Below are 25,642 nucleotides of genomic sequence, written 5' to 3'. Positions count from 1 at the left end.
GTTAGCAGTGTGAGAAAACTGTTTACTGCACACTGTTGTGCAGGTCAGGCACCTTTACTGGCATTGCCTCTGTGTTTATGCAGTGCGAGTCATGCAACATTTCCATGTCTGCTTTACAGCATGCTTCTTGTTTTCAACTTATTGGCTTTTTCTCCTTCTTTATCTGGAATGCAGTTTGATGTGCTCTCATTGTCTTGTGGATATTTGACAGGTCTCTGCCTTTGTAAATACACCCACTCTGTCCAAGGCGACACCTGACACCCCTTAAACCTCAACACACACACACACACACACACACACACACACACACACACACACACACACACACACACACACACACACACACAACCTTCCCTCTACCACTGCAGTCACCTGGCAACTCACTGCGAGTTTCTTGCTTTCCATGTGAAGTCCAAAACAAACAAGGATGAACACTACCAACAAAGTTCCTCTTTCAGAATGGGGTCAGCTGCCGTCGGACCCTCATGCTCTCCCTCACACTCTCCCTCACGCTCACCCTCACGCTCTCCCTCACGCTCTCCCTCACGCTCTCCCTCACACTCACTCACCCTCACGCTCCCCCTCACACTCACTCACCCTCACGCTCCCCCTCACGCTCTCCCTCACGCTCACCCTCACGCTCTCCCTCACGCTCTCCCTCACACTCACTTTCCCCCTCACGCTCTCCCTCACACTCACTCTCCCCCTCACGCTCTCCCTCACGCTCTCCCTCACACTCTCCCTCACGCTCACTCACCCTCATGCTCCCCCTCACGCTCTCCCTCACGCTCACCCTCACACTCACTCACCCTCATGCTCTCCCTCACGCTCTCCCTCACGCTCACCCTCACGCTCTCCCTCACGCTCTCCTTCACGCTCACACTCACGCTCTCCCTCACGCTCACCCTCACGCTCTCCCTCACGCTCACCCTCACGCTCTCCCTCACACTCACTCACCCTCACGCTCTCCTTCACGCTCACACTCACTCTCCCCCTCACGCTCTCCCTCACGCTCTCCCTCACGCTCACCCTCACGCTCTCCCTCACGCTCACCCTCACGCTCTCCCTCACGCTCTCCTTCACGCTCTCCCTCACGCTCTCCCTCACGCTCACCCTCACGCTCTCCCTCACGCTCACCCTCACGCTCTCCCTCACGCTCACCCTCACGCTCTCCCTCACACTCACTCACCCTCACGCTCTCCCTCACGCTCTCCCTCACACTCACTCACCCTCACGCTCCCCCTCACGCTCACCCTCACGCTCTCCCTCACGCTCACCCTCACGCTCATCCTCACGCTCTCCCTCACACTCTCCCTCACGCTCACCCTCACGCTCACCCTCATGCTCTCCCTCACGCTCTCCCTCACACTCACTCTCCCCCTCACGCTCTCCCTCACACTCACTCACCCTCACGCTCCCCCTCACGCTCTTCCTCACGCTCACCCTCACGCTCTTCCTCACGCTCACCCTCACGCTCACCCTCACGCTCTCCCTCACACTCTCCCTCACACTCTCCCTCATGCTCTCCCTCCCCCTCACGCTCTCTCCCTCACGCTCTCCCTCACGCTCCCCCTCACGCTCTCTCCCTCACGCTCTCCCTCACGCTCTCCCTCACGCTCTCTCCCTCACGCTCACCCTCACGCTCTCCCTCACACTCTCCCTCACACTCTCCCTCATGCTCTCCCTCCCCCTCACGCTCTCTCCCTCACACTCTCCCTCACGCTCTCCCTCACGCTCTCTCCCTCACACTCACCCTCACGCTCTCTCCCTCACACTCACCCTCACGCTCTCTCCCTCACACTCACCCTCACGCTCTCTCCCTCACACTCCCCCTCACGCTCCACCTTCCTCGGCCGCGCGCCCCGCTCCGGCTCTGTAGGCCCCATCCTTTATTGTGCAAACGAGCAGAAACCAGCGTCACAGCTGGCCACACTGAGGAGAATCTCCAACTACAGGAGGAGGAGAAGGACACGAAGTGATGAGCAAAAAGGATGTCGCAGTCTGAACGCTTTTCAGTAAACGTCGTGTATGCATGTAAGTGTTTCTGTGGTAATGATGCTGATTAAAATTGATTTTATAGAGAGAGTGGGTAAGTGAGTTTGTGTGTGTGTGTGTGTGTGTGTGTGTCATTGAACATAGTGGTGGTTATTGTAATGTTTATGGAATTATTGACGCTAATGAATTGAACCGTTTTCAAGCAGTTACACAAAGACAAATAATCAAACCGGCATATCTTCAGAGAATGAATCCAGTTTATGAAGTGGACTTCCTGTTCCAACCTGTGTTTTTCCCTGTCGCCTTCCTGTATGCAGACCGCATGCACACCCTCCCTCCCTCCTCCTCCTCCTCCTCCTCCTCCTCCTCTCTCCCAGGCTCCCAGGCATAGCCTCGTCCACTGAGAATGGATGACTTTTATTATGTTAAGCTAGTTATTCCGTACCAAATGGAGTACTGTCTAGTGTGTTACACTAGCACCAGCTCCGTAAATAAACAGCTCTCTGGGCAACAGCACAGGTGTAGGGTTGCACAGTGAGCTGTGCAACATGTGGCACAGTCTGCTTTGCTTTTCCTCAACGTCCCATCAAATGCTGAGATCACCTATTTAATTCAATTAAAACTTTTAAACATCCTAATTGGAAACAACTGCATATGAAAACAGAACTGCATAAACAACACTATTTCAATAGATTACATTTAATATTAGACATCTGGTGCTTATTAAAGCCACAGTAATAATAACATGGTATGTGGGGTTGTGGGGGTGGGGGGGTCTATAAGGGTTAAACATCTTTTCCCCTTTTTAATTTAGAAAAATAAACACTGGTGTGTTTGTGGGTACACACCTTAGCTGCACAGTATTTTTTAATTAACATGGCTAAAATGCCTGACCCTTGTCAGCAGCTCAATGGGAACATATGACATGAGTCCCCTGAAGGTGGTATGGTTTGGGCAGAGGCTGGTTGCAGAATATTTAAGTGAAGCAAGCCAGATTTCCTCAGTGGCTACTCTGTCTTCATACAGTTTGGACAGGTGGTAATAATGTTAAACGCATACAAGCAGTCATTACGTAATTTGTACAGCAAGTCCAACACAAAATCACAGGACTCTGGAATCCTTTTTTTTTAAACAAATAAATGTAGACAAAATCAATGACTACACAATCGGCAAAATCCTAATGAGCAGTGTTCGTTTACGACGGCAATTCTGCACGTGTTCAAAAACATATTTCGGAACTCTCAGAACAATGCAACCACGCTTTTCTGACTCAATTTGCCTTCTGATTGATTACGGCACGCAAACCTACTTAAAGAATATGTCGTGCGCACGACTGCCGGGCAGTTAATTTCAGGGCTTGGAGGAATGCAACTCTCCCCATCTTATTGGGGGAAACAGAGGGAAACCAATTTCAGACTCAAGTCGCAACTGACTTGAACCGTGGCACTGGAGACAGCGTTGCCCTAAGCGTGCGGCCCCCAAAGCTGGAGGTCGGCCCTGCGTGCGTCATTAAGGAAACATATGAGGTGATTAGTGGTGGAGATGATCTCAGCCTCTGTTCGCTTGAAAGCGCATCAACCACCAGCAGCAATCCCACCGTCCCGAGGACAGCTCTGAGACACGCCGTGAGAACAGTGCTGTGGGATGATTTCCTCACCAAATAGTCTTCATCAACAAGGGAAACGCAGCATAAGTCAAATGTGATGAATGGGAAAAAAGCAATGGATAACAAGATGTAATCAATACATAGCATTTGTGTGTGTGTGTGTGTGTGTGTGTGTGTGTGTGTGTGTGTGTGTGTGTGTGTGTGTGTGTGTGTGTGGCTGTAATTCCAAATGGCAAAACATCCCTTCCTTTTTATTTAATGTGGAAGCTAGTTTTTTTGCCAGCATTCTATAGTCAATAACTGTAATAACAATGTGCAGAGAGCAGACTTGTAGAACATGACAGTGCCTGATGGGCCAAATCCTTCATCTTTGCCGCCTGGCCTCTTTGTTCTGCACTGTTACCATGGTTTCATGCCTATGTTACACCAAAACCAGAGGGCTTCGGCAGCCTTGGCCAGTCAGAGTGTGTCAGTCACTGTTTCATCTGACTTAATCCACAGGTTAGACCGAGGCTTTGAGCTGACACCACGCTGCTGTTCTCAACTGGCCTGTCAATTAAGCAGTGTCACGCCTACCTTTGGTTCAGCCGCAGTTCAGTATCTTTGCTTGGCAAAATACAAAGTGATCTAAGTCATTAAGATGTTTTTGTAATTATGTCATCATAATGCACTGTATGTGTCTGCCACATGAAACTAATAGAAAAATAAAAATAATAGCTGAATGTCAACACACTGGCGACACATGTTCTCAAACAGAACAAATGGAGAAACACATTCAGGACTGAAATATCAATAGCATGGATTATAGCCATGCTGCGCTGTGACTCTGTCTCTCCCACGTTAGTTCATGAGCCACGTTAGTGTGTGTGTGTGTGTATACAAAGTTTAGCTCTATGAGACTCTACTTGCTACAACATCTCTTAAGAGAATAATTATGAATGAGAAAATTGGTGCCCTTTATCTTATATATCACAATTACATTTATAAAGCCCGTTTTGAGAAAAAAGCAAAGAAAGAAAATTCATTTGGTTCCTTCTTTAGAAGGCTTGAAAGAGGCAAATTCTGAAATGTTTTTGTAATTTAAAGATGAGTTTGGAGTGATGTCGTAAGTAAACTTTTTTTTCCCCTCGCACAGCTATTTAAGAATGTAAATCATGTTTCAAATGAAACAAGAAGAACAAAAGGGGCGTGTCTTCTGAAGGTCAGCGTGATTATAGGCCCAACTGTGTGCCAAGGGGCGTGTCTTCTGAAGGTCAGTGTGATTATAGGCCCAACTGCACGTGCCCTTGCACCATCCCAGATATTAAACCACCACAAAAAAAAATTCCAGAGAATTAAAAAATGATGTGATCTTGAAAAACAGCTTTGTGTAACTTTCACAAAGCAAAGCTTCCATTAACCGGTTTGATTTAAATTTGCTTGCTGTGAACAGAAGCTTGACCCCCATTTAAAGACCTTGGTCCCATAAGCACTTCAGACTGTTGGGAAAAAAAAACACACAGCAAGTACACGAACAACAACAAAACATTCTCTGATAGGTTAAATCTGTTCATTCAAAGAACCTGAAAAACCATAATTAATATGGTACGTGTGCAATAAATATGCAATAGATCCTAAATAAATAATAAAAGTCCTCCCAGTGACTGACAGCAACACATTCCTGAGGCCAGGCCCTTGCCCCCGGAGCTGTTTGTATAAGACTATAGGATTCACTGGAGTGACAGTAACCATACAATATCCATAGATCAGACAGCGTCAGGAAGCCTGTGGTTGTGGACGGGTGCGGTGTCCCCTTTCCCCCTACCCCGCACGGCCGACGGGCAGGCGGGGACAGGCGCACTGGCTGCAGGACGTTGCGCAGGAAGCGCGGGGCAGATGTATATACCGTTGATCAAATTGTGGGTGAATTATAGCCGGGGCCTCGCAAGCTCTGTGTCCTGCGGCATGGTGCTATATCACCTTCAGTCTGACAGGCAGAGTGCCTAATTCTCAAATCAGACATCCATTACAGAATAATAGAGCTGAATGGAGAGGTAGAGTTTCCCTATGGGGGATTAGCCCACCGTAATTTATAATCCATAACATGCACATGAAGTCATTCATAGCCTTTACGCCGACAGTGCCCTTGTCAATCAACTGTAGGAAGCGATGGAGGAAAACAAATAGTGATGAATGAGGGGCGTGTTGCTCTTTTTTGAGACGCTGGGGGCAGTTGTTGAGTGGGCTTGTCCCTCGGCGTTTGATTATAGCTCTTAAATGCGTGTCATGCTCTGTTACTAGTCTGCAACACACTGCTAATACTATGCACTAGTAATCGCATCAGGCTAATGTGGTTTATTTTTAGTGCCATGGCAGTGGTACTGCCATTTCATTTTTTACTACTGTTACTTCTAATCAAATACTCTGCAACCTCTTATTGGGTTTAAAGGAGCAACATAAAATGCTTAACACTTGTATTCAAATCCTTCGTAGAGCACTGTAGCCAGTTAAATCACAGGATCAAATAATAGGCCTCATCAGTTATCATTAACATGCAATCAGCGTTGCCTCAGTTGTTCTAAGGGCTCTGCATTAGTGACAATGTGTGATGCATCATGTGGTGGGCACCGTGCATATGAATAGTGCCCGTGTTTGTTCAAAAGCATGACATGCACTGGGACATGTCAAAATTAAAATTGGACCAAACACTGATGCAATTAAAATGCAAATGTGGAAGATGAGAGATTCACGCTCAGATACGGCCTGCAGTGATGTGCCCAATCAGGTGGCGTGCAGGGTGATCAAGTAAGCCTTACAGACCGCTATGGTCAACTCTGCTATTGGTGCGGGTCACAACATAATTAAGATACCATAATACCTCCTGTTCATTTTGACCACACTTTTATAACTAAGAGGCGAACATTCTTTTCCTTCACAACTAATATTAGTTTTACAGGTGTTGCTGTTTTCCACTCAGCAGGGCTAATGGGGTTTGGGCGGTTTGGTGGGTAAGTGGGTCACTGGCTTTCAGGTTCTGGGCCTCTGCGGAGGCTGGTGGACTAGTCTCCATTATTAGTCTTGAGTCCTGGCGGCACAGCTGTGGGAACAGCAAGAGTTCTCCAGGCACTGCTCACCAGGGGAATAGCCACTGAGTTTCTACGATCCAAAGAGATTATGGAGAGGGATATATATATATATATATATATATATATATATATATATATATATATATATAAGAAGACCAATCTAATACTTTCAAAGCAACAAATAGGACAAAGAAAGAAAGAAAAATTACACGTGGTTCTGCACAGGTGACTCATAAAAAGACTTGTGGCTGGCATTGAATACCATTCAACAAGGTTAAACTCTGAAGCAAAGGGGCGGGCAGTTAACATACAGCACAGGCAAAGGCTTAATCAGACCTATATAACATCTCTTCTGTCCTTTCACTAATTTACTGATGGAAGGTACATTAAAGGGCAGTATTTCATCTTAAATGTTTTTCAAGGCCTTTCAGTAAGGACAGGAGACAGCAGTTAAAAAGATGCTGAGATTAACGCGACAACTTCCAGCTTAGAGAGATGGGGTCAAGCATCAGAGCAGATCTTCTGAACGTGCACACGGTGTACGTCCACAGCACCACCTCTCCACTGCACCACCTCTACCCGCCCGGCTCTCTCTCCAAGGACCACTCATGCTCAAAAGAACAATGTGTAATCCAATTACACTCCCACTTTGGAAGCATAATTACTTGTGTTTGACATCACAAGCCTGAATAAATCAGTCTGTTTTTGATAATGAAATTTGTTTAGTGAAACCTTATGTGGTTCTATGGATTCAAAGCTTTGTAAGCCTGTACAGTTTATTCTGTATCCAATGAAAGCGCCATCTGGTTGCCTGGAACACAGGTGTAATGTATCTGTCATTCTATCAGCTTGTTTATAGTTAGCTTATATCTTATCGTCATGGCTACTGTCACGTTTTTGTTGTCCGACACTGACATGATGAACTAGCATAGTGTAATGTTTTTTGGAAATGCACCTTTTTAAATCCATTGGGATTTTTCACTTGTCATCATTGACTGTGCTCACTCTTTGTCAACTTTGCTTTACAGGTCTCCTTATTTTGTTTTTTTTTTTCGTTTATTTTTAACGAGTATTCATAAGAATGGTGCTGCCTCGATCTAACACTACAAACTACATTTAAATCAAGCAATTAACTGAACAATCTGAAGTAGCACATTTTACTTGCTGTAAGCCCCTGGAGAAGCGGGTCATTGTGGGTATGGTGGAGGTGAAGGTGGAGGTAGAGGTGGAGTGGGCCAGGTGTAGTAGCCCTTCACTCTTCTAACGTGCACTTGTCGCTGTGATGAAATTCTAAGAGCTCTGGGCCCGGTCTGCTCACGTGCACTGACAGCTATTGTTTCGGGTCACATAAAGACCTCCTGAAGATTAATCATTTTTCAGATGAAATTTGACCAGCAGTCATTATGATGGTACACAGGTAAGATCACTTAATCACTTCACACTCACTTCACAGATGTGTGTGGATGGCAGCTAACATGCTGGAGGGAATAAGATACACCTCCCCCCCCCCCCCCCCCCCCCCCCCCCCCACCACCACCGTCTGAAATCACCAACTGCACTCCACATTTGTGGGTGCCAAACAACGGCCTCAACAGAACAAATATCAAAGCGTCAATCTGGAGTGTGTGGCGAGAAGGAACTGAATGACGCAGCGCAGAGTGAAGGAGGCTAAGCTCTGGATATGTCAGCTAAAATGTCATTAACGCAAGCGGTTAAATGCTCCAGCTGAGGATGACCCCACCATACCTGCAGGCTACAGAAGAGAACCCACGTTTAATCAGACCAATCTCAGGATCCGCTGGAGTAAGGCAGCCTGTGCCGGGGCATTAAGAGGAGTTGCTTTATGACTGCACTACACGCTTGATCTGGGTTTATTCTGCAGATGCATCTGCTCTCCCCTACGCTGTTCCCCAGGGAGATTACCAAAGAACTGCATTTCCCTGCTCGTATGGGTGAGACACTCTGGAAATATGTAGGTGAGAACAAGAGTTAAACATCAGGAGGATAATGTGTCTTTCAGCATGTGTTTTGTGGATGTGATGGTAAGGGGTTTATTTGAATGGAACTGGAGTTGGACTCCTGCTCCAACACCTAGAGCTCCAGTGTGTAAGACCAGCTTCCTCAAGACTGCTGTCAACCAGAAGAGCAGGAAAGACCAGGGCCGGACCAAAAAGCCGACATGAGTGTGAAAAACTGGGTTTGAAGAACAAAACCAAAAGAGCATCAACAGTTCCACTCTTCTTCACAACTTGATCTATTTTCCATATTTATGCTTGCTAGATTGGTCCCTCCTGCAAATAGCACACTGGTCTCTTTCTGATTCCCACTGTAGCTGTGGAGCATCGGCGGTCCGCTGCTTGTACAATATGGGTTTATTTCCCTTAGGTTAGGCGCTAAGACTCACATCATTAGCCACTTCTCAAAATGAGGAAAACTTTGTCCATCTGTGTCAAGGTTACAAATCAATTAGTATAAGTTCTGGCTGATCTTGTACATTAAGCAGGACATTTTCAAAATGCTCAAATTCATTTTGGGGCCAGGACATGACATGACGCTGACATCGAATTGTTTGGACTCCCATACAGAGTAAAGAGCAGTTAGGAAGTTAGTGTTCTCCTCCAAGTGACTTTGGTTATGCCGAGATGTATGTATGTCAGCCCACAAACACTTAAAGCAGAGTTCAACAGAGTACTTGGCTACATAGAAGAAATACTAGCTTGTACCCTATCGGGTTGGTAGGTGTCTTGTGATAGGAAACCTGGGAAGTACATGAAATGTGGTCTCATGTATCAATGGCATAGTATGTTATATATGTATATGGCATGTTAGTTAAACTAGCCTAAACTATTCTAGTTTGAAGCCATGTAGAAAACAGTAAGAGAGCAGAATAATGTGCTAAAGACTCTGAGAATGGGAACAACAGGTGGTGGACCTTTAATTGTACATGTTCAGACATGTAGAAGATTCTTAAAATAATAGCCCACATTTTTATTTTAATATGGCTTTGGAGAAGGTGGTGACAGAAGATGTTTTTGGAGTTCTTTGCCTGTTTCTGGTACTGGTAGTGGCTGGGACAACACAACAAAGGTCTTTATGGTGTTTGGCCTAAATGTTGCAAATCAACCCTTTGCCATGTTGTCACTGTTAATGTAATGAAGCTTACTGGGAACACTGGGACACTGGCTAGCCTGTCTTATATATAACATTATGTTAAGTCATGTAAGCAAGCTTTAAAACATTTATGCACAAATGTTGGACAGGCTGGTGATTAAGCCACCATTTTGAATGGCATTTTTGTCTTTGCTTGCTGTGTTTTGCAGTGCAGTTTGGGATATGCCAGACTTATGGCACATACATCACCTACATTTCGAGGGTCATTAGAGGAGGAATGTTCAAGTACAATCTACAAACTGGCTGAGTCACTGCTAACTTTACAACATACGGAACAAGGGCTTGATTTGACGAACATCTCATCTCATAAGTAGAGAGCTTATTTCTTTCCATCACCACTTTAGCAATGGATGTCAGGAATACGAATGGGTATCAGACATATGGATGGGTATCAGACATACGAATGGATATCAGACATACAGATGGGTATCAGACATACGAATGGATATCAGACATACAGATGGGTATCAGACATACAAATGGATATCAGACCTACAGATGGGTATCAGACATACGAATGGATATCAGACATACAGATGGGTATCAGACATACAAATGGATATCAGACATACAGATGGGTATCAGACATACGAATGGATATCAGACATACAGATGGGTATCAGACATACAAATGGATATCAGACATACAGATGGGTATCAGACATACGAATGGATTTCAGACATACAGATGGGTATCAGACATACAAATGTATATCAGACATACAGATGGGTATCAGACATACGAATGGATATCAGACATATGGATGGGTATCTGACACACAAGCAGCAGTAACATCAGAACCACTACCATAAATTAATTTTGTCTCATAAGTGTAATAAATGCAAAATTGGATATTTTATTAATTAAGATAATAAACAAAAAGTGCTTGAGTGCTCCCACTTAAGTAGTTAGATATACAATAGTAGGGCTTACAAATATTTTGTGTACAAATATACAGTAATTGCAGCAAAAAATTGCAGTGCTTAGTATACTTCAGGGCTGGGTCCCCCAAGAGCATCGTTAAACAAAGATCATCTTCAAATGTAGAGCGAGTATGGCACTGAACACATTCTCTCTCATTTAAGATGATCTTAACACTACTATCATTTTGGCAACTTGGTCCCAGATTTGTAATTGCTATTGGTACATGATATTGGTACTGTCTCGAAAATATTTACTCAAGCGTTGATAGTATATTATTTTTCCGAATTCTTAAGGTTTCATTTTAATTGCAATATGATGGATTTACCCAGACCAGCATACTGAAACAGCTGTTCTTTAAAGCCATAAATTTAAGATCTAGTGCGTCAGCATTAGTTTATGATTATTATCTATTTCTGACGTTTATGGGGAGAATTTGAGCTCTGCGTTAGTAAAGGGTCTAGAGGTTTAAAGTATCTCTGAACAAAGGGCACAAGACCCAGTGGAGAAAGAGATGGAGGTGAGGGACCTCCTCTTCAACATGAATTAAACCCGATATTAAGATATTAAACCCGATCCCAGCTATCTATGCGTATCAGTAAACTCTTCTCCAGGACATTCCATAAACCCGGACAGTGGATCTGTTTTATAGCAGGCGCGCGCGCACGCGCGCACACGCGCACACGCGCACACACACACACACACACACACACTTCGGACTGTTCAAGCAGGAACAAGAAAAAGAGAGAATGTAGATGCAGTGGCGGGAAACTGTGACCTTTGTCGTCGCCTTTTGTGGCCTGTCTTTTCCTCTCTTTCCGTTTTCTCCCACCCCGGTTCCCACACAAACAAACAGAGAGCTCCATTGTGTCACGCTGATGCAGCACGTGAGCACCTGGGCCCTCTGAGATCTTCTCGTCAAATGAAAATGAAGAATGAAAATGAAGATCTCTTTTCCTTTTCCCTCTGTCTCGCTTCTTTTCTCTCATACACTCTCGCCCTTTTTCTTTCAGTCCCTCTCTTCACTTTCCTTCTCCCACTCTCTCTCATTCTCTCTCTCTCTCTCTTTCTCTCTCTCTCTCTCCTCTGTGCTCTCCCCCTGGCTTGTCAGCTGCCAAAGGCTGACATCTCCTTTCATGTTCCGTGCCCAGCAAGCGCTTTGAACATTCGTTTGATTCTTTTAAGATAATAGCTGGTTAGCTGTCAGGGAGAGGATGATCAGTTAAAACCTTAATCACTGCCTGTCGACGCACATGACAGTTATTTTATTTTTTCTGCCCCTTCTCTCTGCCTCTAAAATTAATCCCGGGAGCAAGGCAACAGCAAACACAACCGCACAGTTGTTGGTCGGAAACGAGGGACCGGAGGGAGGACGTCGGGAGGTTGAATGAGTGGATGTATGTTGCTGTGGGTGATCTATGTTGTGTTGGTTTAGTTTGCTCCAACCTGCTCGGTGTTTGAGGAGGAAGATATAACTAGACTAGCTCCACTCTCCACATGTCTCCTGTCAGCCTGTCCTCACTCCTGCCAACCTAGGAGGATTAAAAAGAAAAAAAAAATCACACTGATCTTACCCACCTGTCAGCATGTCACACTCGTGTGACATGGTCTGGCAGGTACAGCAGAGCCGCTCGCCGGCCGACAGGGAGAGGACCTTGATCTGTTATAGGCCGGAGAGCTGTAGATTGTCAACCACTGACATTCCAAAGCTCATGCCAGAACTCCATCCAGAAAAACGTGACACTGGAAGTAGAACTTAAAAAAAAAAAAAAAAAAAAAGTTAGGTTGTTCTAGAAGGAATTAGACTCAGCCTAAGTTCTCCCGTGTGACTTCATAAACCTGTAGGCTTTGTTGGCGCTACACTCGAGAGGCAGTGTCATTAACTCTGTTACAGACTGGGCTCACGAGCCATCCACAGGTGAGCGAGGGCCCTTTCTGCAGGACAAGCACAGGCGGCCGCTGCTGACACTCCACACAAAAGGCTTCAGGTGCTCCATCTTCTCACGGCGGACGACACCCCGACCTCGTGCTTCGTCCTGACGGCGCTCCCCCTCCCCCACCACTCGGCTAATGGAGCTGCGTGAGGTCGCTCGGGGCCATGAACGTACCTTGTATGGAATTCTGGCGAACCAACAGCAGAGTCAGAGGTCAGCTCCAATCACAGACGGGACAAAGTGAGCAGGCTAGAGTGAAGAAGGCGAGGGAAAGGGGTGACAAGGACAAACCAGCTCTGCAAAACAAGACACAGCACCCAGAGGCCCTCGGGAATTCATTCACCTGATCTCATGTTCTAAATACGATTCGTGAATAATAGAGGTTCTTCTGAAAATAATTTGTGCTGCATCCCTCTTTTGTAGTACAGTTATTTATTACTTTTTTTTTTTGTTGTTGCAGTTTAGTTCCCCCCGGCGACACTGACAGGGACAGGGTGAGGCAACAAACCAGCGCTTCAGGGATTTAAATGCATCGTGTCTGACAACGAAACATGTACACAGAGGGATCCAGGCAAGAATGAGATGGTGTTAAAGTGCCAGAGTCACTGAACGCTTCACCTCAGGATCTGTGGAGGGATTCTGAAGGCCGTCGGAAGCGGCCACGTTAATAGACACACGCCTGCTGCATATGTCTCCTCTTCATCCCTCTCTTTCATCAGACTCCGTCTTAGATGTGACAGTGCTGCTCCCAACAAAGGGATTTGTAATAACACCAGGAGAATATGCTTCAATCCTTATTATTTCACATTATTCCCGCTAATGAATCTTAAAACAAGATACAGTGCCTGAGTTGATCCAGCTAGCCCCGGCGGACACTTATCCCCAGAATGCCTGTACAAACATGTGATCTGTTCTTGCTAACAACGCTGACAATGACACGTACACACACAAAAACAAAAACAGTGCACTGGTTGTTAGCCTGTCATAGTTTGCAGGTTCTGGGGTCGGAAGAATGCCAAAATAAAGAAAGAGAAAACAGGATAAATTGGGGTTTATGGCACAAAAGCCCACTAATCCGTGCATTTGGATATTTGAAACAGAAGCTCCACAGAGAAAGCATCAAAGACAGCTCTAAATTAGCCTGTGGAAAAAAGGAGAGAGAGAGAGAGAGAGAGAGAGAGAGAGAGAGAGAGAGAGAGAGAGAGAGAGAGAGAAGGGAAGCCTGCCGATTTCCACCAGTGTAAAAAGACAGGGGAGCTGCAATCTCCTAGGGGCTCAGATTAGAAACATATACTCATTATTCTCTCTCAGTGGGTGTCTAAACCCCAAAAATCCTGCTTCCAGGGAGTGTGCCGAGACATGTTAACCCCAGCGCTGCTCTGCCTTTGTAGCCGCGCATCGTTAGCTGGTCCACCGCTGCATCTCGAAGGGAAAAGCTGACGAAAGCTGGCAATTAGAACTCAGAGAGAGTACTTGTTCCGCACCACGAGTGGAACAGCCCAAAACACATTATGAAGGAAAGTAAAAAAAAAAAATGAGACAAGCCACACTTGTCTATATGCAGTAATCATCCTGTTTTTTTTTAAAGCCATTATTTCACTTTCATTAAAAGATTACATTAATCTTTCAAAGGAAACACTCGCATGTAAAGTTTCCTCCGTCCTTTTGTTAAGAATAGCAGCACTTGAGTTTGTTAAGATGAGTATGAATAAGTGTAATCACACCAGGTCATCAGGTGAGTGCTTCATGACTCCTACAGGCCACGGTGAACTTATCAGAAAATATAGACATGGAAAACGTTCTTACGGGGGCTTTTTTCTTCTTTTTTCCCTTCTCGGCGCTAGAGTGACTCTGTGACCCTGTGTTGAGTTAAGAGTCAAGCTCGGTGTGAAATGTGTGGAGTGGTGTATTTGCACTAAGACCTGAGTGTAAGGAAGGAGTCGATACATTGAGATAAAATAGAGGAGCCCTCTCATTAACCCCCGTGACCTAGAAGTGTACTGCCGCCTCATACACAGCACGGAGGGGGGAGGAGCTCATTGGGAGGGCTAGAAGAGGTGTTTCTGTCTTCACTTATAAGCCACAGTTAACTGCAGTGAAATGCTGGTGGCCTGAACCAGCCTTGGCTAATTGTATGTCGTCAAAGTACTTAAACAGACTATTCGTGGCATTAAATCAGCATCTTGGCAAATACTCGAGATTAAAGGGTATAATATGTGGTGTATGTATGTTTGGGGTTTGACTGTGGACTGCATTAGAACCCATGTAAATAAAACAATAAAAAGCCTTGCATGTACTGATGTAGCATTGTGAAGAAGGCCTTCAGTCGAATCTCACTATACTTTGCAATAACACACTATCAAAAGATTCAACACCACATGAATAATGTTCCCACATCTGACATCAGTGCCCAACGACAACCGAGGCACCAAATCCTGTTACCCTTAACTCAAATAATGTGCCTTTTTAAATTGTTTTGCAGATTAATCATGTTTTATGGACAGGAAGGGTAAATATTTAAGGTTCTGCCATTTTGTTCGGATTGAATTAGTATTTATCTCATTAGAGGCTCGCCTGGAATGACAAACCAACCACGCTGTTTGATTTTAGAAGTTTAGTAAACACTCTGTCCCCTTGACTTTGAAGTCTAATGACCTAGAATGACTAATAATGTTTACTAGCCAAGAGAAGTAATGACAGTTCCACTGAGGGTGGCATGTCTTAGCAAACGCAGGAGAAGGGGTATGCCTCAAGAACAAGGAGTTCTTCATCAGCTCCTGCGCTACACCTTCAAATCACGGCTGTGGCTACATCGGTCAAGGAACTGAGAGAAACACCGACCCAAAGCGTGTGGCTGGAGCACCTCAGGTCTTTTCTCCAGCATTAACATAGTCTTTCTTTTAGAAGCAAGGCGTAGGTGCATGAGCCAGTCGCATTCTGCCGGTCTGAAGGCACCTCGGAGCACCGAGCCACAGTGCATGCTGGGTCTGTGTCAGAGCTCCCAAGCACAGCCGTGACCCCGTCTCCCCTTCCAGTCTGGAACAAAGGCACGAAGCCGCTTTGCGTTTCCTTCCAGACGAAGCGCAGAATTAAGGTCAACAAGTGGGCAGGGGCGGTCAGGGGCGGTCAGCGGGGGCGCACAGAGAGCATTGTTGTAGGTAAAAGAAAACGGGGCTTAAGGAGGACTGCTTCACTAAAATCCCCCCAACCCCCATTACTATAATCCATCCAGATCCCACCACCACCACCCAGCTCCGCCTTAAAGTTCGTCCACGACTCTACCCACAGTCTCTCTTCACCTCTTGGGGTTTGCTGCCCAGGCCGGGCAGCAGTGCAGCCGCACGCTGTCTTCACCGTGGTAAGTGGCTGATCAGAGAGGGTCCGGCTACCTCGTACAGACAGTAGCAATTATCGCAATCAACAGCCCGGCCCAATTATAACTTCCTGCTCATTATGCCCCAGGGGCCCCGCGGTCCGACTTACAAGGAAATTAAGCGGCCGCCTCGCTCTGCATAACTTAATTTGAAATGACAGGGTGTGACAAGGAGGGCTTCTGACCCTGCCAGCCACCGGCCCCATGTGTGGCAACAATTTACACTGCCAAATTGCTCCCAGGCTGGGCCTAGTCAAGGGGGCAAGGATGAGTCCCCGCCCCCTGTGCCCGCCCCCAATGCGGAACACCAGCGCCCCCCGTGCTACCGTGTGCTGAGCTTGGAGCTTTTTCACAGCACAGACCTGGAACCTCCCAGGGCCTGATCTCCTCCAGACCACTCCGCACGCGGAACCAGGGAGTGGTCCTGCTTTAGCGACGCTCGGACACAAGCGCCAACATGGCTGGTGGGCAGACGGGTGGCGTGGACAGCAGCCCGCAAATGGTCCTCGCACCCTGAAGGAAGCAGCACACTACATAATAAATACTTCTCAACTCATCACTTCAAATTGCACAACAAAACCGTAAGGCGTGACAAAAGCCGGCGGGCCGTCGTCACAGCAGGGATTCAATTAATGTTCGGCCCACATTATCTACTACTTCCAGGTGAAGGAACAGGAAGACGTCTTCGCATCCCGACCAAAAGGAGCGCTGCACTTCTTCTCTCTTCCTCTATTACGCTAAATGGTGGTTTGTGAAAGGTAACTCAGCACCCTGATTAGAATTAAGCTGGGAGCAGAAAATGCAATATCTCATAACTCTTGCTGTCTCTCCGTCAGACGCCTCACTGCTGGGATCCTCATGTATTTTTTTCATACTTAATTATTTTTGTCTAGTTCAAAAAAGGAGGCGAGAACTAGGGAGAAAGAGGACCTTTCCTGCAAGTATCTCGGCATAGCCTGTTTCATTAATGTGTGGCTGATAAATTGTAGCTGGGCATAATTAAAGTTAACTGATGAGGACATATGTAGAAATGTTTTGTTAGCAGGCTGAGAGTCGGATGAAGGCAGTGAGTAATTGCTTTGGATTAATTATTTGGATATGGAGCGGTTGTGAGTCCACCGCTCCTGAGGGGGTTCTGGGATAGGGAGGGAGGGAGAGATGGACGAAAGCGTGTCCGTGACTCCTGTCTCGCTGCAGACACTGATAGGAGGACAGATCCTTAGTTGGTTCTCAAACCAGGCTGAGCTATTTAAAAGTGTGCTTCAAACTCCTGTTATCACCCACAAAAATGCCTGACCAGTGGGGGGGGCATGTTACTTGATTAGAGAGGTTAATCAACTTGGGAAGGGGGTTCTATAAAAATATGATAATGGCAAAGGAAGCCATGTCTGGAGATATGGAAGTTACAAAACAGGGTCTTGAAATGATTCTCTTGCCCCAGTTGCCAGTAGAACACAAGTTGTGTTTCTGATGTTCTGACAATATGAATTCAATCACACAGTACAGTTTGAGCTCAGAATATTGTTCAGTAATCACACTAATGAGAGAAACTTATTAGATTTTTGGGGTGCATGTAGTAAATTGTGTGTATGTGTGTGTTTGTGTGTGTGTGTGTGTGTGTGTGTGTGTGTGTGCGTGTGTGTGTGTGCGTGTGTGCATGCATGCTGGTGTGAATCTTTACACTGTTTGTGCACTGCTAAACATTTAACATTTAAATGTGAAAAAAGAATGCCTCCCCTTCCCCACACAAACACAAACACATACACCTACACACACACACACACACACACACACACACACACACACACACACACCCACACACACACACACCCACACACACACACACACACACACACACACACACACACACACACACACACACACACACACACACACTTCCTGAGCCATGGTTTCACTCCCCCAAGCATCCAACCGTAACCTCCAGCTCTCACCCACAAGAAAGAGAGGCGGGGGGATTTTAAAAAAGGAGTCCCAGAGCAGGTAGAGCCATCTGTGCAAAATATCCAAGCCAGATGTCAGGGAATCAGGCACCCGCCAGGATCACCTTACATAAGTAGTTTACCATGTGAAGAAATAATTTTGCCATATTAATTGACAGTAAACTTTCCCAAGAATTCCAGCCCTTGGCCACTGCTACGCAGGTGGCTTCTTTCACTCACAGGAACAAAGTGAGTAACCGGACTCTGATCAAAAGGAAGATTGGCATAAATAAAGGGCCTTCAGGAATGCATTGTGCAAACAAAATATGAACAGGGCCTCCAAACATTCGCCGTGAGTGCTAGAGAAGGTGGAGGAGGGGTTGCGGAGAGCAGGGGGTACGGGGAAGGACAGGGGCGTGGCCAGGGACAGAAAGATCTATTTTCTGTCTTCTCTCTCTTTCTAACACTTTAACTATCAAAAAAGAACATAGGAGAGTCTCACGGCAGTGAGACCATTGATCAGTATGAACAGAGAGGGAGAGAGAGAAAGAGAGAGAACCCCAGAACTGCATACCACTGCCTGCCAAAGGCAAATGCACTTTGAACTCTGTAGACAGCTGAGCGTTGGAGAGCATCGGAGAGCGTCGGAGTGCATCAGAGAGCGTCGGAGTGCATCGGAGAGCGTTGGAGAGCGTTGGAGAGCGTTGGAGAGCGTCATCCGGGTTTCCTACTTTTGCTGTGGCCCAGTTTGTCATTTCTACGCATGGACACACTGCATTTAAATGAACAAACCACAGCATTCAGGCCTCCGGTACAGAAGTTCCGACCCCCAGGTGCCTCTCCTGGTTTACTGGCCCTGCGCTGCAAAAGTGCAGGACATGCTGTTGCGATACCCTGCAGGGGCTGCGGGCTTCTGTTCGTCTCCATGTAAGGACGGAAGCCCACGAAAGAAAACAGTGCCACGGCCTGCATATACAATACCATAAGAGGACTTTATGGGTGAATGGGTTAGGTCGCTGAACCTCGACTCTAAAGGCCTCTGCTTTTAGATTTTCCAAAACAGAGTGAAAAAATGAAAAGAAACCCTGAAGAACGGACTGGCGCGCAGGACGGCCGTGCAGAGGGCGGAGTTTGAGCGTGATCGCTGCCTGAAAGGCGTGCGGTGGCACAGGGCGGGCCCTTCAGTACGCCTGGTGGTTGTCTCTCACGAGGGGCAGCCCATTCACACGCAGGGAGGTGGTGGCCCAAACGTGTGCGCGAACGCACTTTCCTTACAAGAGAGTTGTGTGTGTGTGTGTGTGTGTGTGTGTGTGTGTGTGTGTGTGTGTGTGTGTGTGTGTGTGTGGAGGAAGTGGGAGCTAGGAAATGGATGAAAGGCAACACAACAACTGAGATCATAAAATTTCCCTTGACAATCAAGAGCAGACACTCATCAGTTAAGAAACACTGAGAAGCCCCTTTAAACCCCGCCATTGAGAGCAAGGGCCTTTCATTTAGGCACGTGGGGGCTCCCCCAGGTGATCACTTCGCTGCCCCCAAAGACAGGTGCCTCACAACCCCCCCAGAAAGGGTGACAGACCCCTCAGGTGTGCTAGGGGAGAGGAGCGGGTGGGGCGTTCTGCCTGGTGGCAATGCTGGGGGAGTCTGGCAGGAGCCCGCATAGGCTGGGCCACACTGGGACAAATCAAACCACAGCGAGATGCGTGCCAGATCCCTGGTGGTAAACCATACACACTTCTTGCTTTAGGAGAACTCTGCGTATGTGTATGTGTGTGTCTGTGGGAACTCATATGTTAAAAAGAGCTCCCCAAGGTTCAGAGATATGGGACTCCACCAAAACATGTCAACATCACCTTCCAACTTGCGCACAGAAAGTTATGAAGACCAGTTTTGTTCTTTATATTCAAACTGTTTTTATAAGTGTCTTCTTCTTCCTGCTCCTCAACAGCATGGTAGAAGCATCTCAGCAACTTCGTCTCAAAAAACCTGCCTCACGTCTCTTCCCTCCCAGAATCCCACCCTCCCCCGCGGCGGTGAGCCATACAGTACTTCATTCCGCACGGCTCCAAAAAACATGGCCTTTTTGAGAGGGATTTCTTTTTTAAAAAGCAAAGGAGCTCATATAAAAAGAAAAACAACGAAGGTAAAATCTAATTAGGGTGGGAGTGATAGCAACAGCGGAGTTTACGTTAAAACAATAAACAGTGTGCTGCTCTGCCATCCCCAGATCGGAGAGACGATATTGTGAGGCGGGGTAAGTCGATATTTTGTTTGTTTGCGCTGAGATTTTTCTCGGAGGCCCCTCTGAAACTGAGAAATTCCTGCGCAGATGAAATGGTAGAACAGGGGCCTCACCGGGTGTGTCTAATCAAAGCCACACTCACACAGATCTGCCTGAAAGCTACCAGCAAACGCCAGTGAGGCCTCATTGTTTTATATAATAGTCTAATCTTTTATTTGTTAGTTTGGCAGAAGTACAGAGCTAAAATGGCTGCCGTGATATGCGTCTGTGATTGCAAGCACAGGCTGGATGAAGTGTTTGTACTTTGCAGACTGTAGTCTGGGCTCGTATGTGACTAGCGTCTCAAGCTGAACCAGGATCATGTTTTGCCCCTCGTTTCATAATGAACGCGATCGCAGGGACGGTGGAAACGCGCTCTTCCCCCGACGAGACTAATCGATATACTTCCTGGTGTGGTAAATCTCAGAACCATTGTGTAGTTGTACAGAATGCTCACTCAAACTGGGCTGTGGCCAGTGAGCATGCTCAAAACCTACATACCACAGCCAAGAACAAAGCAAAGACCAGTCAGGCAGCCGTGTCCTGCCCCGTGAGCCATCTTTAATTCATGACACTCCAGCTCCAATGATTGATTTTAATTGATGACATGGTACGTATCAGTGGTATTAGTGAGGTTTAATAGGGAACATGACTTAACACTTTCCCCACTGTACCATGTACATATTAATAGCCTGGAAATGTGACATTTTCTCCTTGGCTTTCTTCACTTTGCTGTAAGTTACTGCGTGCCTACTTTCCCTCTCGTCGAGGATCTTCGTCTCGACCGCTTTTACATTATGTCTACGACAAGAGACGTGACATGTTGTGATCGTTTCACAGCAGGCTCTGACGGGCCTATATGAAGGAGAACAATGACGTTTTTTTGCCAAAGTGCAAGAATCGGTTATGTCTTAACTCACGGCGTTGCGTTGAAACTGCCGTTAACACTCCCTCATACGTTTACATTATTCATTTGGCAGACTTTCTTATTCAGGCCAACAAATGTGCAGACGGTAGATGTGCAGACGGCGGTTTAAGGCTATTGTATGTCTGAAATTATTTTGACCCCACACTCACGATAGTGCCGCCTGTTCCATCAGACGTACATCCAATAGGCACACGGAAGGCTGTGTTTATGTGTGTGTGTGTGTGTGTGTGTGTGTGTGTGTGTGTAACTCGTCCTCACACACACCCTGAGGCGAACTGTCGACGGTGCCATGTGTAAAACGGCCTTCGGGACGAGGTACTCGGGGCTCCAACCTAAACACGGCTGAGAGGCGCTTTTACACGCCCCGGAGTAAAAACAGCCTCCATGGCAGGCACACGTACACGCGTGTACTTTAAAAGGCACTTTTACAAGAGATCTCAAGTGGATGAATCACAGGAAGGTGACGGGTGAACAGGCTGTCCTGTCACCGCCAGCCCCTCGCTGGTGCCCCGCTGCTCTAGCGTGAAAGAGAGAGACGTCAAAAGAGAGACGGAGGCAGATGCCATCACATTACTGGATATTTGCAAAGGACAGAGATTGCCCATATAAGGCCAAAGCCACCCCACCTCCCCCAAATCCTCATCCCACCCCGCCCTGATGCTTCCTATAAACACAGCAGCGGGAACCAAGTGTGGCCTCTCGCACTCAGTCATGCTCCGGGCCGATGCTACTCTGAATCCTGCCTGTTCGGAGGTGTGGAACGTTTCCCTGCCTTGCCCCAAAAACACGCATTCATTTCCTGCCCCGGACAAGTCCGCTCACATAAACCATCTTGGCGTCCTGAGTGGTCAGATGACAGGTGTAAGGTGAAAGATTGCTTTTACCCCGAGGTTTCAGAGGAAAAAATAATATTGGAGAGGATGCCGAAAGGAAACGATGTCTAAATGGCCTCCATTTTGAGGCTGGCTTTGCTAGCATGCGTCTGTGCCGTCTGCTGGGCGTTAGCCCTCCTCTCTGGTTACTAGCACAACACCGTGCTGGGAACAGCACAGTGCAGCACAGCGAAGGAAATGTAATTGTTCATACTCATCAGAGAACAACAAGAAAGCAGTGTGGAATGTTGGTTTGTGAAGCGTCGTCCGGACCACTCTGGCTGGACGGGGCAGAGCGTCTTCTGGCTCAGAGACACTCCACGCACCGCGAGACACTTCCTGTGCAAAAACAGGGGAAAACACATAACCAGAGGTCAAGGCTCAGCTTTTGGGGGATGGGGCCAAGTGTGGGGAAAACCCCGTCCGGAGTGCACACGCCTGTCCTGCCCAGGCACGACCCCACCGACCCCCACCTTCCCGACCCCAGAGTCTCCTCCACCCAGTGAATGGAACAGGCTCGCAAGAACAAAGAGGCGGCAGAGCCCCTGCCCACCAGACCCACCTGTCTTCCAGGTCGTTTTAATCACATCTGTAACTACCGTGGTAGGACGTGTTAATGATAAACACGTGTGCCGTAAAGAAAGCAGGCAATCAGAGCTCCATCTTTCCCGCCTGATTAGGAGTGTTTTTACGCAGCGCAACCCCCTGGTCCGGGCCTGGCTTTGAGAGGTACCGTGCCACTCGGCTCTTTGACTGACCTTCGTAAAGGCCATTCAAGCAAATTCCACATCAGGATTTGCAGTTGAGAACAACAAAAAGAAGTTCATGCAGTATTAAACCAGCCAGAAGGAGGCAGGTGGAGGGGGGTGGTGCACTGTGGAGGGTGGTGGACGGTGGGTGGAGGGATACTACTAGGCCCTCGTTACAGTTGAACTGCACTCTAAGCGACGGCCATGTTTGAGGTTTTCAGCTTGTCATGGTGAAACAAAATTCACCTTGGTTGAGCACATTAGACGTCGAGGGGATAATTGCTTTTAGGGTTGGATTTTGACTGCGGCGGGCGCAAAAAGAACGAACACAAATACCGTAACCATGCGGAGGAAAGTGCATAAGCAAAGCGCCGAAGCATGAAAAGATCTCTGGAGGGGCACCAGTAAATGAATAGCGTAAACCGCAGTAAATTAAGAGATCCATCAAGGTGGAGGGCACCCGGTGGAAACGGAGAGAGGCTGATTTGCGTAATCTCCTCAATGAAATTGACTTTTAAATACAATATTCAATTTGTGAGCGGCTTGAAACAGGAGCTTTCGCTATTTTTGGTCGATAATAACAAAATAATATGTCCAGGACATAAAAGCAAGCATCCAAATGACAAGAGCTCGCCTTAAAGGGTGGAACACAATTCCATGGAGCTTTTCCAAGGTACAAACACTCAGTCAGCAGGGCCTTCACTAACAAGGGCATATCGAATTAGTTCTGCTCTGGCCTTTCAGCTTTTCAACAATAACAAGGCAAAGCTTTGAATCTCAACAAGATGTGATGTGTTTTTTTATTTTATTTTTTTTTGAACCATGCAAGCACATACAATGCTAAAAACAAGCAGAGGGCCTTCGAAAAATAACTGAGTCACAAAATACAGCATGTCCTAGTGTGCTGTGATGTCTGTCCAATGAAACGCAAATGCAATGCTAGCTGAAAGACAGACAGGAAGTAAGTCTTGTAGGATATTATTATCAAAGAGTTGTAAATGTAGTAATGAACAAATTAAAAAATGCAGCAAAACCCCACAGGACGAACAGCGTTGCGCTATATTGAATCTTCACCCAGTCTGATATTTGTGCAGATATTTGTATCAGATTTATTCGCTGTCAACATATATGCCGGAAGAATTCTTTTGGAGCGACGTAACAGCGGCATCTTAGCGGTGAGTTTGCGGCATGCATTGTTCAAGACGTTAGAGTCGTTTCACCGAGTTGAAAATGTAATCTCAAGCCATCATACCACCGCAGCAAAAAATCGATGCGTCTCCCAACCAGGCCTCATTAGACCTAATAGATGTAGTCCTTTGTGTTGATGAACCAGTTGCTATGCCGTTACCAATGAAACACAGGTGCAGCCCGGCAAGAGCACAACGCAGCAACACCCGCTGGAGCTGTAATCAGAGTGTTTACGCCAGCTGTCGGCGGAGAGAGGGCTCGCTCACTGAGCAGAGAGGGCCCGCACACACGGGAGTGCGGAGAGAGAGAGAGAGATAGAGAGAGAGGGAGGGAGATGGAGAGAAATGGAGAGAAAGAGAGAGAGAGGGAGACAGAGGGGAATGCAGAGACACACCACAGGTCTAAAATCACTCTTATTTCTCCTATCAAACAAAGACAAAGAATTATACAAAAGAGCGAGACAGGCTAGTCAAACAAAAAGAGGACGAATGAAAGGAGAGGAAGCGTGGTCATAAAATCCAGGAAGGCTGTGACAGATATTAAAACAGCCCAGCCATCCTGGAAGGTAATATGGAGAGATTAGTGGGAGAGGAGGGAGGTTGGGAAGAGAGGTGGGGAGTGGGCACGCTAACTTCTCCAGCCGCCGAGCTTCTCGCGAGCCACACAGAGCCGTGCAACAAAAAAGACCCTGTGTTCCTGCAGTAACCCAACACGCCATATTTTCTGTGGTAGCTCCAGAGATACCAATCTTTCTCTCTCCCTCTTTCCTTCTCTTCCTCTGGGTCTTCTCTTTCTTTCTTTCTTTCTTTCTTTCTTTAACTCTCTTTATTTCTCAAGCATCCGCACACACGGACACACGCACGGGGCGATATGTAATTTTCCGTCTAGAGCTGACAAATAAGGGGGGGAAATGTATTGCCCTGGTGTCAGTGACGTTTACTTTATGGTTCTCCTGGACGAGAGAAGCAGGGAGATCTCGTAGACCAATCAAACAGCTTGTTTAAGGCCTGGCCAGGTATGGTCAATATCTGTTTCTCTGGAAATGTTGCTTCTTTTCCACTATCTGTCTTCTGCTCCCTCCGACAAAAAAGGGCACTTAATGTCAGATTCGAGTAAGCTTCAGTGGCCGAGGGACGGGGTGGATAATATTTCATCAGTCAGAGATTTATGTGAGGAGTCTCAGCACTTCACCTGTCTTTATGCCTGAGAGCAATTGAAATGAACAAACTGTTCTCCAATGACGTGGCCATGAACATTTAAGAAAGAAATCGCTCCATTATTTCTGCAACAGCAGCAAATCAGCCGCTTCACCTTTGTCGCTCTCGGGCTGCCGGATGCAGAGAAACCGTATTGTTACGACATGAATGAAAAACGTCTGTCCAACCTATGGACCTAAGAAGGTACAGTACAGTGAAGAGGGATGTAATATCAAATATAAAAAAGTTTAGGTTTGTGGTCTTATGTAGCACTGTTCTTAAGGGTTCACACCCACCTGGATTCAAGTCCCAATCCCCCCCCCCCCCCCCCCTTTCTCGTTCTCTCTCCCCCTCTCTCTCTTCTATTTGCTTGAAGAAATGCAAATAAAATTCATATGCTTTTGCCATATATGCCTTCAGAC

Source organism: Brachyhypopomus gauderio, unplaced genomic scaffold (assembly GCF_052324685.1).
Source record: "Brachyhypopomus gauderio isolate BG-103 unplaced genomic scaffold, BGAUD_0.2 sc66, whole genome shotgun sequence".
Taxonomy (NCBI): Eukaryota; Metazoa; Chordata; class Actinopteri; order Gymnotiformes; family Hypopomidae; genus Brachyhypopomus; species Brachyhypopomus gauderio.
This window is presented reverse-complemented; position numbering follows the sequence as displayed.